General features: G+C 33.8%; 1 non-coding gene across 1 annotated transcript; it reads right to left on the bottom strand.

Moving 5' to 3' along the window:
- Window positions 1-11,448: 11,448 nt before the first annotated feature.
- Window positions 11,449-11,551, bottom strand: LOC140599468 (U6 spliceosomal RNA). The gene has a single exon (XR_012002361.1). It is a non-coding gene; the product is annotated as a U6 spliceosomal RNA (small nuclear RNA).
- Between the last annotated feature and the right edge of the window lie 7,497 nt (window positions 11,552-19,048).

Genomic DNA, 19,048 nt, shown 5'->3' with positions numbered 1-19,048 from the left:
CTGCCTCTCTCTCTCTCTCTCTGTGACTATCATAAATAAATAAACAATTAAAAAAAAAAACTTTATTTAAAAAAAAAAACTTTAATAAGAAAAACAGACTTTTACACTTTTGCAATAAGGAAATCTTAAAAGCTTGCTCAGCAATTTCATATTTCACCAGGAACTAATAGTAAAATAGCCATCTGCCCTTGTAGCTTAGCAGGCACCAAGTGAGGTATGTTCTCCTTAGGGGTTGCTTGAAGAGGAGTGGTTATCACTCAGAGAACTGCAGCAGAAATACAAATGACTTGCACTAGTGGTCTCAAGGGCTAAGTGAGCTCTTCAAAATGGCATTTGCCATGAAGTGTCTAGGGTACTGACAAAAAATGATAATTGTGGTTCAAGGCTAAAATGTTGGACAACACAGTACTAGGGGAATTATGCTAAAACTGGTTGAGATGATATTAAAGTATTGATCAATCAATAGGACTATGTAGGGATGCCTGGGTGGCTCAGCAGTTGAGCAGCTGCCTTTGGCTCAGGATATGATCTTGGGATCAAGTCCCGCATTGGGCTCCCCAAAGGGAGTCTGCTTCTCCCTCTTCCTATGTCTCTGCCTGTCTCTTGTAAATAAATAAATAAAATCTTTAAAAAAAATAGGGCTATGTAGGCACGAGGGTCAATTCCACCTACAAAGTAATAATTTCTTTTCAAAGATTCATTTCTGTTTATTACCAAAATGACATTATTTTGTCAGTTTCACGCAAAAGAGCATAACAATTTGGATTCCACCAATCCATGAGCATGGTATATATCACTTAATTTACTTAATCTTACTTTGCTTCTTTGAGCCATATTTTGTAATTTCTAGTCTACAGATCTTGTACATATTTAATTGTACTCATTATCAAATATTCCATGTTTTGGATACTATTGTGTTTAGTACATTTATATTTTAACTTTATGTTTTATTGCTAGTAATGTATCTTAACAGTGGTGTTGTTTTATGCATTCTTTTCATAACTCAGTGACATGTACACTTAAAAATAGAAAATTTTATTATATGTAAATTATGTCTATAAAGTTAGTTCAAGAATATTTCTGATAAGGTGTACTTCTTTATAGGATTTTCCAGACATGTGAGATGATTCCTATCAAATGCTTATTATATTTCCAAACAAAAAATGTGCTTGACAAAAATTATCTATTATCATTTTTGAGTTCTGTATTGATACTTAATATTTTTACCAGAAGTTAAATTTTCATTTTAATATTGGGAATTCATACAGAATATTATCTGCATATAAAACATGATATATTATTGGGCATTTAAAAATATTTTAACTTTATCGACATATTGACATATTGACCCTATAAAGAAATGTCATTCCTTGATTTAAATCTTCCAGTCTCAGCCCTTTAAAATTATTCTTGGTTGTATGCTTTTAATATTCCTCCTCACACCTCAGTCCTGCTTGCCCAGAATTCAACACTGTATCATTTCTGACTTTATAACAGTTATGCTCAGAAACATTTCATTTGTGTGCTTTACTTATATTTTTCTTCAGTTATTTACAGACACAAAATTCCTCCTACTCTAATCTTACAAGAGGGTGTGAATGGGCACCTGGGTGGCTCAGTCAGTTAAGCGTCTGCCTTCAGCTCAGATTGTGCTCCCAGGGTCCTGGGATCAAGTCCCACATCTGGCTCCTTGCTCAGTGGGGAGTCTGCTTTCCCCTCTATCCTTCCCCACTGCTTGTGCTCTAATAAATAAAATCTTAAAAAAAAAAAAACAGAATAGGGTGTGACTATGTAGTATTAGATACCAAATTTTGTTGGGTTCATGTGCTTCACACCATTTGTTATTACATCAACTGTTTATGCTTCCATCTACAACATTCTTGGCAGTAAATACTCAAATCCCCCTGGGATGGACTTACATATGTGCAACATTAATCATGGTAATAAAATAGAAGTAACAGCAATAATTAGATATATTAGGTACTGCATGGCAGGCAGTTCTAAGTGTTTTCTATATGTAGACCACTTAGTCCACAAAACAGGAGTACTAATTATACTCCTATTCACAGAATTTGTAGGACAAAGTGATTAAGTGGCTTCCTAATTTCTCATAATCTTTAAACAGCTTCAAACCAACAGAGTCTTGAGTCCAGTAGCCAATATCTCAAACATTATATTATTTTACCTACTACTCTCATTCTCTTTTTAAATAAGATGAGAAACTTTAGTTACAATGAATTATGGGACTTAAATGATCCATGGTTAAATCAGTGCATTTTATACCCTCAAGCTAAAACATAATGATGGGCACCGATCTTATATTTTTAATATTTAAGTTCAAGGTGACTCTGAATTCAAAACTCATTTTCAAACTTATATGATGTAGCTTCACAGTCTACCTTTAAAATGTTAGTCCTCCTTGGGCAATTAACTTGGTTTCCAAGTAAGAGTACATGACATTATGTTTTCATAAAACAGGATATGTCCCTGTGCTTCAATTAACTACTATCTTAAAGATATGCATTAGCTGTAGGTTCTTAGAAGCCTTCAAGAAGTTTGGAACACATAAATCTTGAAGGTATTTCTGAATGAGTTGCCTAAATATAATGAATATACAATGAACAATATTTTATAATTTGAAAGGATGATGACAGTATGTTTGCCTGTATTATCCATGGTTCTTCAAATAATGGCTCTGATATTGCATTTAATTAGCCTTGAACTCAGTCAAACTCAGTTATATATACATATCTATAAACCTTCTTAGCTTATAATACTGAAACATGACTATCAGAAAAGGCACAAAGATCACAGTTGCTCAGATCAATCTTCATTTTGGATGAATACTTTGATCCAAGTAAAATCCTGTTAAGAAGCTCATGTGTAATTTCTACTTATGGTGGTGAAATGAAATCAAGTTTGACTCAAAATATTTTACATCTGAATTCTTTGAAAGGATAACTGGTATTTGATTAGTGGCCTACTTGTGCTCAGTTTTATGACCTCTTTATTTACAAAATGAGTTTTTATACTGCTTTTAAAAAGTCAGTGGTAAAAAAAATAAAAAATAAAAAAAAAAATCAGTGGTGGTTCAGATCTGTCTCACCATCACATCCTAGGCTATGCAATATGTGTCTTCTATAGTTTGATGCTTCTCTGTTATAGGTGTTTCTGAAAATAAGGCCACTGGGAACAGCTTCCAGCAAAGAAAGTGTGGTGTAATAAACACCTAGTTTACATTCATTCTTCATTCTAATTTTGTTGCTGAGGACTACTAAAAACTGACAAGGAAAGGTTTTTTTTTTCTCAATATTTTAAAAAATTCACTGCCCCTTGTAATTAGTACATAACAGAAAATATATATAATGCTTGGAGTAAATTTACAAAACAGTAAAATTGAGATAAATGGATTCTGTTATTTGGATTTCTAGCTTCTTGGAGTGAATCACATTTCATAAGGATGATGACAATGATGATATAACAATAGCAGCAGCCACAATAAGCCACTGAAAGTATGATTGAAAAATAAAAAAATAAAAATAGTTAAGAAGGCTAGTTTGGTAAGTAGATCTGAAAATGTCAGTACTAAAAATCAAAATTGGTAAATATACTCTCCAGTTCCATCCTCATTCATTTGGGGAATATAAATAATAGTGAAAGGGAATATAAAGGAAGGGAAAAGAAATGTTGGGAAATATCAGGAAGGGAGACAGAACATAAAGACTCCTAACTCGGGGAAACGAAATAGGGGTGGTGGAAGGGGAGGAGGGTGGGTGTTGGAGGGGAATGGGTGACGGGCACTGAGGTGGACACTTGACGGGATGAGCACTGGGTGTTTTTCTGTATGTTGGTAAATTGAACACCAATAAAAATTAATTAAAAAAAAAAAGAAAAAAAATTGGTAAATATCACTTTCCATATAATAAAACAAGACAAAGGGAAAACAGAAAATAGTTACTTTTAAAATGTTTAAGCAAGAATACAAATAAACATGATCCCGTTGTGGTTCTACTTGAATTACTGTTAAATTTCTTCAGTATTTTCATTCCTGTAGCCTGAAAGGAAGCTCTTGAGGTATTAGCAGCCATTCTGAGATGGCTCCTAACCCCTTTCTTCAGTCTCAGTTCAAATATTAGGAACCATACAGTCTTAGCCTTTAATTGGGACCTTAATTGGGCCTTTGGTGCCCTAATTATGAATAAGGTAATTATAGTAATTATAGGTGAATTAGAGTAATAATTAGTAATTATAAAAAAGTCAACCTAAAGTACGTTTGATATATACTTTCAAAATAGATGTTTAAAGTGACAGCACTCACCTCAAACATGATGATGTATTGTACTCTATATCTTTTATTATACATGGATTAGAATTTCAGGAAATCAAAAAATTATATGTAAATATATAAGTATATATAATACAAATATAATTAAATACATATATGTATTTCTTGGAATGAGTTTAATTCTTAGCCTATCCTCAATGCCTTAAAGAAAGCATGTTTGCTATTTGTGGAACAGAAAATAACTTTTTTCCTAAATTATGTGCATAATTCCCCAAAATTAATAAAGATCAGTATATTTACCTACTCAGAAGTATTAAAAGGTATGCACAGGTCTGACAACAACTTATTTTGGAGATAATTTCAATTTATTTTAAAATATAAAATCTATGTTCATAAAAACTTTTACGAGTCCACTATACAGTTTCTCTTAAGCCATAAAGGCTATTACAATTGACTAGAAGAAACAAGTCTGAATTAGGTGATTTACGTGCATCTAGTAATCCATTTAACCTTACAACAAACCTATAGGAATTGGGATGAGGCTGATATTATGCCCTTAAAAAAAAAAAGTTTTTGAGTACAGTCAACACTCAATGTTAGTTTCAGGTACAAAATGGGAATTCAACATCTCTATATGTTATGCTATGCTCACCACAAGTACAACTACTACCATCTGTTTTCATAAATTATGACATTATTATTGACCATAGTCCCTATGCTGTGCCTTTATTCCCATGACTTATTCATTCCATAACTGGAAGCCTGTACCTCCCACTCCCTTCACCCATTGTGCCCATCCCTCTAGCCCATCCCCTCTGGCAACCATCACTTTGTTCTTTGTATTTATACTTCTGATTCTGCATTTTTTGTCTCTTCATTTGCTTTGTTTTTAGATTCCACAGAAGAGTGGGATCATATTTTTGTCTTTCTTAGTGCAATTTCACTTAACATAATACCCTCTAGGGCTGCCTCAGTGGTTCAGCAGTTGAGCATCTGCCTTCGGCTCAGGGTATAATCCTGGGGGTACAGGACTGAGGCCCGTATCAGGCTCCCTGTAAGGAGTCTGCTTCTCCCACTACCTATGTCTCTGCTCCTCTCCCGGTGTCTCTCATGAATAATAATAACAACAATAATAATAATCTTAAAAAAGAAAACAACATAATACCCTCTAAGATTATCCATTTACCCATCCATGAACACTTAAGTTGCTTCCATAACTTGGCTATTGTAAATAATGCTGCAATAAACACAGGCAGGAGTACATATATCTTTTTTAATTGGTGTTTTTGTTTTCTTTGGCTAAGTACCCAGTAGTGAGATTGCTGGATCATAGGGTGCTTCTATTTTCAATTTATTGAGGAAACTCCATACGGTTTTCCACAGTGTCTATACCAATTTACATTCCCAACAGTACCTGGAGGTTCCTCTTTAGCCAAATCCTCACCAACACTTGCTATTTCTTGTCTTTTTGATTCTAGCCATTCTGACAGATGTAAAGTGACAGATATCTCATTGGGGTTTTGATTTGCATTTCCCTGAAAATTAGTAATGTTGAACATCTTTTCATGTGTCTGTTGGCCATCTGTGTGTCTTCATTGGGAAAATGTCTTTTCAGGTTCTCTGCTGAATTGTAATCTGATTGTTGGTTTGTTGGTGTGGAGTTGTATAGTTTTTTATATACTTTGGATATTAACCTTTTATCAAATTTATAATTTACAAATATCTTCTTCCATTCAGTAGGTTGCCTTTTTGTTTTGTTGATAGTCTCCTTCACTCTGCAAAAGCTTATTATTTCAACGTAGTCCCAACAGTTTATTTTTGCTTTCATTTTCTTTGCCTTAGGATATTACATCTACTTTTATTTTTTGTATAGATTTTATTTATTTTATTTATTTATTCATGAGAGACACACAGAGAGAGAAAGAGAGGCAGAGATATAGGCAGAGGGAGAAGCAGGCTCAAGGCAGGGAGCCTGATGCGGGAATCGTTCCTGGGACCCCAGGATCATGCCCAGGCCAAAGGCAGGTGCTAAACCTCTCAGCCACCTAGGGATCCCTACATCCATTTTTAAATGTTTAAATAACTAGCCTAATATCATAGAGCTAAAACAATAAATGACAGTATGGGGATTTGAGTATAGATTCAATTCCAAAACCCACACTCTTTTCAAAATGTCAGACCATCATTTTTTGTAGGTGAATTACTAAAAATATTTTTAAATGCCTACTGTATTCAACTTAAATTTCTAATATTTAGAAAATCAAAAAAAATTCTGCCAGTTTATGGTAATAAAATACTGAAATTTATTGCATCAGTAAAATGACTACTATTATTTGAATTGCTTTCTTTAGATATGTCTCACTTATTTCCAAATTTGTAACTATCAATGTCTGTTGCTCACTTTTTAAAAATTTTCCCTCATAATCCCTTTCCCATAATGATATGTTCTTCTCTAATGAAAAAGAATACAATTAACTCTCCAATTTTAACCAAATCTATGTGTCCTAATTAAACATAACAGATACACAGCCAATTCATTTATTACAATTGTCTTGATTAGAACTTTGACAAAATTAGTAAAATTAACTAACATAATGTAGTTCGTTACTTAGACCACTTTCATTTTGTTACTGTCCTGACAGGATTGTTAGGAAAATAGTTATCAAAATTTCAAAAAAAAAAATTTCAGACAACTAACGAATCCACACCTGGCTACTTGTAGCTGGCTGATATTGAGCTGCAGTGCTCTTCTCAAAAATAAAGATATAAAATCTATTTTTTTTCTATTTGTTGAGAGTTAAGATGCTCAGGAACATAATTTAAATGGATGGTAATAAATTATAGCCATAATTATGAAAAGACCCTAATGAAGTTTTGATGAAAATGCATCCTAATGATTATTTATAATCATGAAACATACAGTAAGGTTAAGCTAGATATTCCTCTGTATATTACCAAGCTTAACAATACTGCTGATTTAATTGAGCTTCAGGGAAACCACCTTTTTCAAAAGTGTTTCAGCTCATATCCTGGAGGAAATTGTTAAGGAAGCACTTAACATAATAAAATAATAAAAAAAGGAAATTGTACCTCATTTAAAATAATAAATAAAAATTTCAAGAAAATATGTTTATGATTTATTAGAATCACTGACATTATGACTGAAGATATCAAAGAGATCTAAAAATGCCAAAAACGTATGTCATTTTATCAGAGTTTTAAATGTAAAAGTTGTAATTTTTACTTTTTGTTGACCAATCTTGAAAATACTGATAATTTTGACAGATTTGTCCACAGTACAGATAAGCATATCAAAGGCATTCTTTATCTCTCTTATTGTCTTTCTGGTTTCCATCATTTTAAAACTATTTTTTGTTAATTTCCATTTCTCTCTGAAATTATCTGATTTTGCATTCTGTCTACTTTTTCCATTAGAACCCCTAATATACTAATCAGAAATACTTCAAATTTCTAGTCTCATCTTTCCAACATCAGTATCATATCTGAGTCTAACTCTTTGACTTGCTTTGTCTCTTCAGACTTTTTCTCTTATCCTTCTGCATATCTTGTAACTTTTGGTTGAATGCTAGAAAAATTGCTTAGAATAGATGACCAAGGGTAGGTTGGTTGGTTATTTATTTATTTATTTATTTATTTTAGTGCTTACATAATTGTAGCATGGACACAAACAACATTAATTACTTGAAATTTGTTAAGCTCATTTTTACGGCTTAGCATAGGTCAATTTTTATAAATATCCTATGTGTACTCGAAAATATATGCTTTAGCCAACACATGTCTAGATATAAATGTTTATAAATATAAAAGTTTATAAATGATATTCCTTAAACATTATATACAGCAATCATTTTTTGTTGTTTTGGTTTTGAGCATATATCAATACCTTTTGAAGGTACTTTGAAGTCTCTTGCTATATGTTGGTATATTTATCAATTTCTCATATGAAAGAGCTATAAAATATGCTTTATATCTTTGAGTGTTATTCTTACTTATATATTTAGAGTTATTATAGCTTCCTCGTACATTGAGCAGCTTTTCATATTACACAGTTACATTTTTTAAACTCAAAATGTTTTTCCCTTAAAATCTACCTAACTGAAATTGTATAATTACTTCAGTTTTATTCTCTTGTATTTGCTGGGTAATTCTAATTTGTATTTTATAATTTAAGCATAAATCAGTCTTAAACTTAGGTGTGTGACTTAGAAGCAGAATAAAACTATTTTGTGTTTTGTTCAGACTCATCATAGGTCATTTTTCCCTCTAATTTTAATGTTTTCTTATTTTCTTCATATTAGTTTACAATGATTATCTATGTATTATTTATCCTGTTAGAATTTGGTGAAATTCTTTCAATAATCCTATAAAATTGTTATTCATTATATCTTCAAATATTCTAGCTTCTCCATTCTCATTTTTACTTTTTATATAACATCAATAAGTTTTCTGTTGTATCTTATCATTCTATTTTCTATTTTGTGATCTCTTTTTCATACTAGCATTCAGTGGAAACTCTTCTTTCTCTCTCTGAGTTGGCATATTGATTTAAGTTCTTCAGATTTCCCTGCCCTCCATCCCTACTTTTGGTCCACCAGTTCTCTATACATTTTGTTCAATCTGCTATGTATACTATAATCTATTCATTGTGTGCTTTTATTTTAACTGTGTAGTATTTAATTGCATGATTTAACTTTAACTCTAATCCACCAATTGTATAGTCAACTATTGTATTTTATTTCTAGATTTTTCAATTTTTTTCTAATTATTTGATCCTTTACATGTAATTTTCTCATCCTTACTTGAAATTTTAAAAACCTATTTTTTGGTGTTACCTTTATTAAAATACAAGTTTTATTTTCTAAAGCATAAAGCCTTTGTAAGTTCTCATCTATTGCCTTTTTTTCCCTCTCCACTTTAAGTGCATTATAATGTACATGTTTATGATTTTTTAAATTTCAAGTCATTTTTTCTTGGAACTTTGTAGAAGTACTATGACACTGAGCTTAAGTTACATTCTTTCAGAAAGGATTTGTCTTTTCTGTTGATTACTCAAGAATAGCACTGACTGGGAAAACTACAATTAGATTCTTACCTTGATGAGATGGATTATTTTTGAAATTTTCTTTGGTTTGTTTAGTTTTTCTTTGTTTATTTTTGCTCCAAAGTAGGGTAATTCTGAACTACAAAAATCATATGAGGTCCATTAGGTGTTACATATTTTCCAAGGAAACTTCTTTCTTCCCTCTCCTAAGTACTAAAACATCAAGATAGTCATGTCACTCTGACTCTTGACCACATTGTTCTCCAGATACAGCTCCTCCACTCCCTCCTCCTTGAATCCACAGCCTATTCTTACACTTTTTGAAGTAAACATGTTTTTCTCTGCTTCCCTAAAGTTAATCAATCATTCCTTTAGCCAACCTGTTGGCTTTTATTATTTTTTTTTTTAAGATTTATTTATTTATTCAGAGAGAGATAGAGAGAGAGAGAGAGAGGGGCAGAGACGCAGGCAGAGGGAGAAGCAGGCTCCATGCAGGGAGCCCGACGCGGGACTCGATCCCGGGTCTCCAGGATCACACCCCTGGCTGCAGGCAGCGCTAAACCGCTGTGCCACCAGGGCTGCCCAACCTGTTGGCTTTTAATGAAAACTGGAGGAGAAAAAGCCTCAGAGTCCGAACCCGAGTGCAGTTTGAGTCTGAGTCTGAGCCTTGGTCCTCCTGCCCTCCAGATTAAGATTCATTGAGACTCCAAGTCTTTCTTCATATCATCACTTCCGACTATCCTGGATCCGCGGCACACACATGTGTTGTGGGAGCAGGAGGATCTTTTGTTAGATTCCATCTTGGAGAGAACCCAGCTTTATCCTGGTTCATCATACCCCCAAACACCCATTGTATCAGAAGCTCAAGTTCTCTGAGGATTCCTCCTTTAATGTCCTTTTTTTGGATGTTATCTGATTTTTACTTTTGAGACTTCTCAGTAATTAACATAAGGAACTTCAGTCTTTCCAAATGGCACTTATTCCAAGATACCTAGTTTTACATACTATTATCAACAGAAGCTACGAATGACTTTTTAAAATTATAAGCATTTAAAATTGCAAATCTTTACACTAGAGTTACTCTTAAAAGAGCAAGATTACTTTAGTAGCTCAGACTAACTTCAAAGTGCAAATCAGCTTAGAAACTAATTTGTAAGAGTAAAATATCCAACTCTAACTTCCTCATTTACACCCTATTTTTAAAAAATCTGATCACCTAGTGAAAAAAACTTGAAAATATGAGTTTTCTACTTTTAAAAGCTTTAATTGCTGAGGGTAATGATTCTGAAAAGAAATTATATTTTTATTGCCTGGGACGTTTCTTCCATAGCAAAATCTGTTCATCATAGCAGTGCAAGTCTTAGGAGATTCTGTTAATGGACCATGCTGTCACCAATAAACACCTTGAACTGGTAGTTATTTCAGAGAAAAAGGAAGTCACTCTTTTATAGACTGGGTCTTTTAAATGCACTGTGAAATAAAGGGCACACAAGCTTAAGAGTAATTATTCCCATTATGCATACTTTTATGACTCAAGATACTGAGATAACAAGGAAAATAAATGTAAAATAAGCGTGTACGGGAACCTCATCTAGAATTAGATTCTCAAAGAGTGTATTAGATTAAGAAAGGTGGATAGATAATACATTCACAAAAATTTTTAAAAATCAATCATGTCCGGATAAAAACATAGATGTATTTATTAATTGATACCTAATTTCAATAAGTGACTAAACTGCTTCTTATAACAGATTATATATCATGGCGCAGGGGGCGGGGGGACATTAGTCTTTTATATCCAGTGTGCAAGTTCTATTATTCAGGATACTTCAAGGAAATAAGAATTTTTATATTAACAGTAAATCTCTACCACCTAAAGGAAAAATAACAAGTTATCAAGACTTTATACTAAAGTAAAGCCTCCACAGAAACCTTTCTGGATAATTCCATCTTCCCCTATATCACCTCCTCAAAAGAACTTATTATATTAAAGGTGATAAATATTGCCACCATGTTCTGTTACATGGGATGCTTTGGAACACATAAAAATCAAGAATTTTCTTGTCCTTCAATTTTATGCTTTTGAATATACTGTAAATTGAAATCTGGGTGGAGAGATTTTTCACAAATTTTCATGTCATCCTTGTAAATGTTAATCTTCCCTGTATCATTCCAAATTTAGTATATGTGCTGCCAAAGTGAGCCTGGATAGGGATTTTTTTTTTCAACATAAAATTATTTAATATTGAAGGGAAGTGAGGAAAAATCTTTAGTTTATTTGAATAAAGTTCACTGACAACCTAAGTATTTCAAAACTATCATGTTTAAATCATCAAATAGACGAGCAAACCATCATATTAGATACCTTACTTAATTTCTGGCAATTCTGGCCATTTTTTCAGGGGTTTTCTTTTAGTGAGAGTACTTAACCCTGAAGGAAACATCCTATCTTGTGAGTTTCTGGACTACTTAGCCTTTACTTATAACTACAGTTAGTTGTCAATTTATTAGTTATCACTGGGGTAGTAAAACTGCATGGTATGGAACCAGTGAAGAGAGACCCTTAATTTAGATTTCTTTGGGGAATAGGGACAGTTAAAGATCACCACACTGCAAATAAGCTTAGTCTTAAAGGAGCAATTAGAGAAACATCAGTGAAAACACTGGAGAAAGCATTCCAGAAAGAACAATTAGAATGTGCAAAGTCAAGAAGACATAGAAATGTGTAATTTTTTAAAACATAATTTTAGGAGTGAGTGATATGTCCTCCTGAATTGGGTGAGTTTCTGATGATGTGGCAAGAATATGAGGCTAGAGAGCAAATCTGGGACCAAATTATTGATGGCTTTATGGAGTGGAGTGTTCTTTGTAAACAGAGAAGTGACAACTGAAGTTTTATATTTTACAAACATCTTAGGTCTTTAGGGTGGGGTGCAATGATGGTATCATATAGGAAGATGATGCAATGATACAGGTGAAAAAAATGAATTAAAGGAGGTCACCATCAGTTAAGGAGAGGGCTGATTTGGAAGCTATTAAAGAGATAAGATATTAATACCTGATCTATGTATTTTGCAAATAAAACAAAATTTGTCTCAAACTACAGTCCAAAAACATGTCCTCTAGCCACATGTGGCTATACACATTTAAATTTATATTAGCTAATCTTAAGAAAATTAGCTAATCTTAAGAAAAAGTTCAGGGTGTTATTCTGTATGTTGGCAAACTGAACACCAATAAAAAATAAATTTATCATAAAAAAAAAAGAAAAAGAAAAAGTTCAGTTCCCCAGTATCATTAGTCACATTTCAAGTGTTCTGTAGTCATATGTGGTTAGCAGCTGTTTTAGAAAGCACTTATATTAGACAGTGCCAGTGTAGACTGAATCCTAGGTACTTAATGTGGGTTACCTGTGATTAAGAGTGGGTCCTTGATATTTGCAGGTATTCTGAGTGGGGGACGGGGATATAATGTTGCAATTATACTTTCAGGTACTGCACTTTCAGGAAGGACCAGAATATCTTGCAGACCCAGATGTAAACCAGGCTCCAGTGTTTCATTTTCAGTCAACTGGTTGTATGGAATTCTCATGAGGCAAAAGATGGGGACTGAAGGAAAGGAGGCCATGAAGAAAAAAATCAGTTTCAAAAAAAAACAACTGAAACATTGGCTTATGCAACTTACCTGTATATCCTGGTCTTGCTCAAACACATGTTTTATCTATTATTTCTACTTGATGATACTTGCTGCACACACACAACTTTATGAATAAATGGGTTAGAGAGGGAAAACTCAGGCTGCATAATTATCTGATGTCCCAGGCAGGACCAGCCTCCCTTTCAATCAAGGTGCTCTATATTGGTAGCCTGGCTTTTAGTCTAAAAACTGGGTACAAGGCCATGATTTTTCATTGTACTGATTCAAGTCAGATTTTTGGCCAGATCTAGAAGGCTTTTTTCTCTCTTTTATATAAGTCATGAAATATTCTAGTAAGTTCTCATCTATTTGATTTCTTGGGAGGTCAAGATTAATGAGGTGCCACCAGAAATTCCTGTGGGCCAAGAGTGTCCTTGCTGTTCTTCATAATGAATTGCTGAAAGATACTCCCTTGAATATTGTCATGCTTTTACATAATCCAGGCTTTCTAAGTAAAGAGGAGATATGAATAACAAAGGCTTTGGAAGCTAGAGATAATGTATCACTCTGAAGATTTACAGGATTGTCTCCCTGGAGCCATTTCTTTACTTTCATGTTGAGATCTGACTCTATTCCTGGGTCAAGTAGCAAGAAGAATTAGTAGAATTAGTACCCGCCCCCCTTGCAAGTGTCTGCCCCCCAACCCCCACCCCGAGAGATTATCAGAGTTTTTCAGCACAGTTTTTTGGCTTATTTCCTCAGGCACAGGTGGCCAGGCTGCTTAAATGGCACAGGGAGACTTAGAGTTATTATAGGTTCAAGTTGTCAGTTTCTTTAAGTCCAACCTATTCACAGGGTTAAGCTCCAGTTTAATGAAACAGGAAATGAAATGAGAGGCAGTAAATTGATAACTCACTGCCACAAAATAGGATTAACTTTTTGAAAAAGGAGAAATCGCCAACAATTACCGCAGATATAAAGGTGTGAATAAGATTGTGCCAGTAAAACAAGTTGGTTATTTGATTATTTGGCTCAGAAATAGCCAATATATTACTCTACACCTCACTGCTGGTGAAACACAATTTATCAATACATTCTCTCCATCCTTGAACCCTATTGAGATACAAACACAATCTTTCTCAATGAAACATTATAGGCACAATGGTCACTCCATGCTTAAAATAAAAATTCCATTTTGAGATAATTTAATATAAAAATATTTTAATAGAGATTGATAGCATTTGCTTGCATTTAATAAAAGTTCTCATTAAAATTAGTATCCATAATAAGGTATGAAATGGATAGTATACCTAATACTGTTTACTTTTTGTGGAAATTGAGGAACACAAAAAATTAAATGATCCCAAAACACTGAATGATTTAAGGATTAAATTTTCATCTGTCATTTCACTATTGACCAACATATATTACTTCTGTTATGACAACGGCTATTTTCATGAATTATTTTCTCTTTTTTCATGCAGGGCAATGGACACTAATCATCACACTATTGTGTTATATATGATGGTAATCTCCATCTCAAAGTCCAAGAGAAAAAAAAAAATATATATATATACTCCACTGTGTACGAGAAAGCAGATAGAGGTTTTCTAGGTAATGGGGCTTGCCAAAGTTAAGAGCAAATGAAATAATGAGAAATTTTCTTTTAAGTCAATTGAAAATAAAAGGTAAAAACTTCCCAATTAATCCTTTTATTCCATCTGCCATTTTCACGCTTTATTACATTAAATGTTCCATTCTCAGCCATTTTTACTTACTAAAAATTATCCATATTCTTCTATATTAACCTAAGAACTCCTGGCATATGCACTAGTGCTTACCTAGTAGGGTAAAAATTTACCTTAAATTTTGTTTGTAGGATGTTCCTCTGCTTTCCCATTCACCTATGACACCCATTTGTTATGCTGATAAATACTCTGAGCCTTCCGTGCTGTGGGTACTACTTCCCTGCCTTGAGGTTATAATCCAAAGTAACCTAGCTGTTTTGTATCCATCTATGTTCCTTTCATGTCTGTCACTTCATAAATATTCCAACATCAGAGTATCATAACAAGTTAAAATATGATTAAAATATTTTTTATTATATTGTTGATGAACTACTTATAAACCATTGTGACTAGTCCCAGTCATAACAATAACTGGTGAAAGGAAAAAAAGAAAAAAGAAAAAGGATGGTTTTCTTAGACTTAAAGCTTTTGCTATTAGCTATGGTCACATGCTTGTCACGATGGGTATTTCCCTGAGAGTAACAGGAGGATAAATGAGAGAAAACTATAGTCCGTGGTGAGGATATTTTTTTTTATTTTATTCATTTATTCATGTGAGACACAGAGAGGGGGAGAGAGAGAGAGGCAGAGACAGAAACAGAGGGAGAAGCAGGCTCCACGCAGGGAGCCTAACATGGGACTCCATCCCAGGTCTCCAGGATCAGGCCCTGGGCTGAAGGCGGCGCTAAACCGCTGAGCCACCCGGGCTGCCCAGTGGTAAGGATTTTTTAACACCTACAGAAATACACTTGTCTTTCTATCTATCTTCTGGGATTTATAGGTAGAGGAAATAAGAGCCCAACTGTATAAAGGTTCTTCACCTCAACTTCTTGATTTATCCAGAAACCAATAACATTCTTAATCAAAATTGTGTTAGAATATAATTTTTCATATTAATATCACCATTGGAGGGCAATTTTCTAATTTCAGTTAAACTTAAATATAAGAAAAATAACTGATAATAATAATAGTATTAAGTACAAACAGGTAATAAACCAAGCTCTATGCCAAATGTTTTCCATAAATTATTTCATTGATACTCATTACCATGTTACTTATCAAGAAAGTGAGAATTACATGTATGAAATAATTTGTTCAAGAAGACACCAAGAAGTTAAAGAGGCCAACTGTGTATCAAGTTCACCACCATGAGTCCTCACATAAAGAAAAGCCCTAATAGACCTCAAATCCTCTGCCTTTATAGAGAAAACAAATCAGATTACTTTCCCTAACTTGCTAAATTCAATGAAGTGTCTCTACACTGGGACAAGAATTTGCAGAAAAAAACTATCTACTCCCCCACTCTACTAATATGCTATATCTTTTATATACAAGGATGTTAATAAACTTCAACTGATACAAGGTTCTTAGAGTGTGGATCATGGCTATCTCAGGACCTATTAGTAAACAATCTTGTGTTTTTATTCACTGCTTTAGAAATAATAATAGCTATGTGTCAAACACTGCGCTAAGAGCTTTACATATATCTACATATATTTTCATATTCAGTTCTCAGAACAAACCACAAAAGGTAAGTTTCACTATCCCCATTTGGAGATAAGGAAATTTATGTTCTGTGAAGTTAAATAACTTGTCCAAGATCTTACAGTTGATATGTACCAACTCAGGATTTTAACCAAATCATGTCTGTGAAAGTCTTCAATCTTAATAACCACTGTATAACATTTCCTTTTCTAACTGCTTTGAAGCAAATTATTGTTATTCTGACAAACATATATTTATGTCAAATTATGTACCATATTCTCTACACATCAATAATTACATGCATAAATATAATTAATAATATAGATTATTATAGAAACTTCGGTCCTTTTAAAAGCAAAACTTATACTGTATTGACAGTCCCTGCAGTTCCTAGATTAGCACGGACTCTATAAATATCAAATCACAACAACAGATCATTTAAAACAGTGAGTATCATGCAGCTAAAAACCAAAACAATAGAATTCACTTTAATGTTGCTATATGCAAACATGCTTTCTCTAGTTTGGTTTTGATCCACACATGTTGCTCTACAAACAGAAGGACAGATGCTGCAAGATAATTCACCTTTATAGGTAGATTTAATTTACAATCATGTTGGAGTGAAAATGTCTGACAGAGCTCTTTAATTTTTCTGCTATAGAAGAATATTATAATAATCACAAAAAAAATCTTGTCTTTAAATGACAGGCCTTTGCATAGTCTAATCTAGAATACCTGCAGTGGGTGGGAGTGCAATGACCTGTTTTATAATATTATAGTGATGTGTAATGCAGGTTCAAAAAAAAAAAAAAAAAAAACAGACTTTACATGTGAGATTCCCCAGTCAGTAAAGACAAAGCTTGTTTCAGGTATAAAAACACTTGGTCTCTGTGTCAAGAGAAAGAACTCCACATTGCTTTGAAGCACCCCTGGCAGTTGATAATGGAGAGCTGTTGGCAATGATTATGGAGGCAGATGCTTACCTGTTCTCCTACAGTGTACAATCTTGGCTTGATGACAAGGTGAGGAGAAGGAGAAGCTGTCACAGAATGGGGGCAACTGGCAGCTGGAACCCTAGCAGGGAAGGGTAAACTGGTCACCCAGGGCTGCTTGCTTGACTGTAGCAGATCTCATCAATCATGCCAACATATGCAGCTGCCTGAAAATAAACAGGCTTCTCAGACAGGAGACAAAATGAGGCAAATTAAAAGACCAATAATTTAAACAAATCTGTTTCCAGTTTCACAGCAAAGATGGATGGATGAATTCTGCTGATAGACCCAGATTTCTGGTTAATTGATAAAAGTCACTGATACATACTAATGCAGTAAGTTTAAACATGCGATTCTGAAACACAATCCTTTCATAAATTCCTCAAAAGCCCTTTTTTTAAAATATAGGTATGACCTTTTTAAAAAATCTATTGATCATTATCTTCTGCCTAATTTTTCTAAAATTATTACTGAAAGAAACACTGCAGCTCTAAGAACCTTACTGAAGCATACGTCTTCTTGTTCTATCCAAAGCCCTGAATAAAACCAGTAGGACTTTAACAGTGACTGCATAATTATGCTCCTAGTGTAAGATAATCCATTTTATTTTCATTTCATTTTCCTTTATCTTATTACTCTATTACCTATCTTGAAAAACATCAATTACTTCCTCATTACACTCTCTCATTTACTTCTTTTATTCTAAGCAAGTTAACATTATTTTTACTCTTTCTTACATATGTATATACATTATCTATTTTCTGAACATTCTTTTCGAATTCCTCATAGTCCTGCAGCAACCTTCTATTTCACATCAAGAAAACAAATTACTTGCAGTCCTTCCTTTTCTGGCTCCTCACAGACCTCTACTGGGAACTCTTGACTAATAACTGTAGATTCCCTAAGGTTAAATGATGATGAACTCCACCATTAGATACTTAGTAGTTCTTACTCCTTGTTATCACATTTCTTCCTTGAGTCTATCCTTTATCCATCTGATTTAGATTAAAAGGACCAAAGAGCTCATGTCCTTTTCAGTGATGTGTTCTGCATTTATATGCTTATGATTGCTACCCAGTGCCCTACAGAGAGCACTGAGGGGTCTGATGAGACAATATCACAAGGTGGTGATTTTCTTTTTCAAATCTGACAGTAGTGCAGAAATTAGAGAAAGACAAAACTAGCCTGAGGTCAATGTAATTCTCTCGTCTCTCAGGCTCATCTCCTTACACAGGTGGTGCTACAGCTGCTGTTGTGTCTGCAGGGGAATAACAGTCGCTGGCAGCCCCATACACAGCTGGCAGCCGAATGCAGGAACATGAGAATCAGGTTCGACATTGCTAAATGGGAAGCATCCACCTTGCCTTCCAAATGTCTGCTTTCCTTTAATCCACACTACAAGACGGGTTGTTGTTGTTGTTCTTGTTTCTATCAGGGCTGAGAGTTCAAATTTCTCCTCACCTGGTAGATTGCTTAGTTATCTGCCTTGGCAGCTGTCTCCACCTGAGACACCTCTCAGAAATAAATTAGCTCAATATTTCTAACAATCACTTTAAGCTAGTAGTTCTTTTTAACTTCTCTTTAGAATTTGTTAATAGTGTGGGCTATCCCATAACAACATACCCCCAAAGAATATAAGTTCGATTTTAGCACAGTGGTGTTTTGCAGTAACAATTACTGTAAACAAACAAAAAAAAACTATGGAAAACATGGCATTTGGGAAGAGAAAAAAGAAACTATGAATTCAGTAACTAAAGCACTAACAATGACATTTTATATATCCACAGGTAATATTCAGACA

This window comes from Vulpes vulpes, chromosome 6 (genome assembly GCF_048418805.1).
Source record: "Vulpes vulpes isolate BD-2025 chromosome 6, VulVul3, whole genome shotgun sequence".
Classification (NCBI taxonomy): Eukaryota; Metazoa; Chordata; class Mammalia; order Carnivora; family Canidae; genus Vulpes; species Vulpes vulpes.
This window is presented reverse-complemented; position numbering and strand designations above follow the sequence as displayed.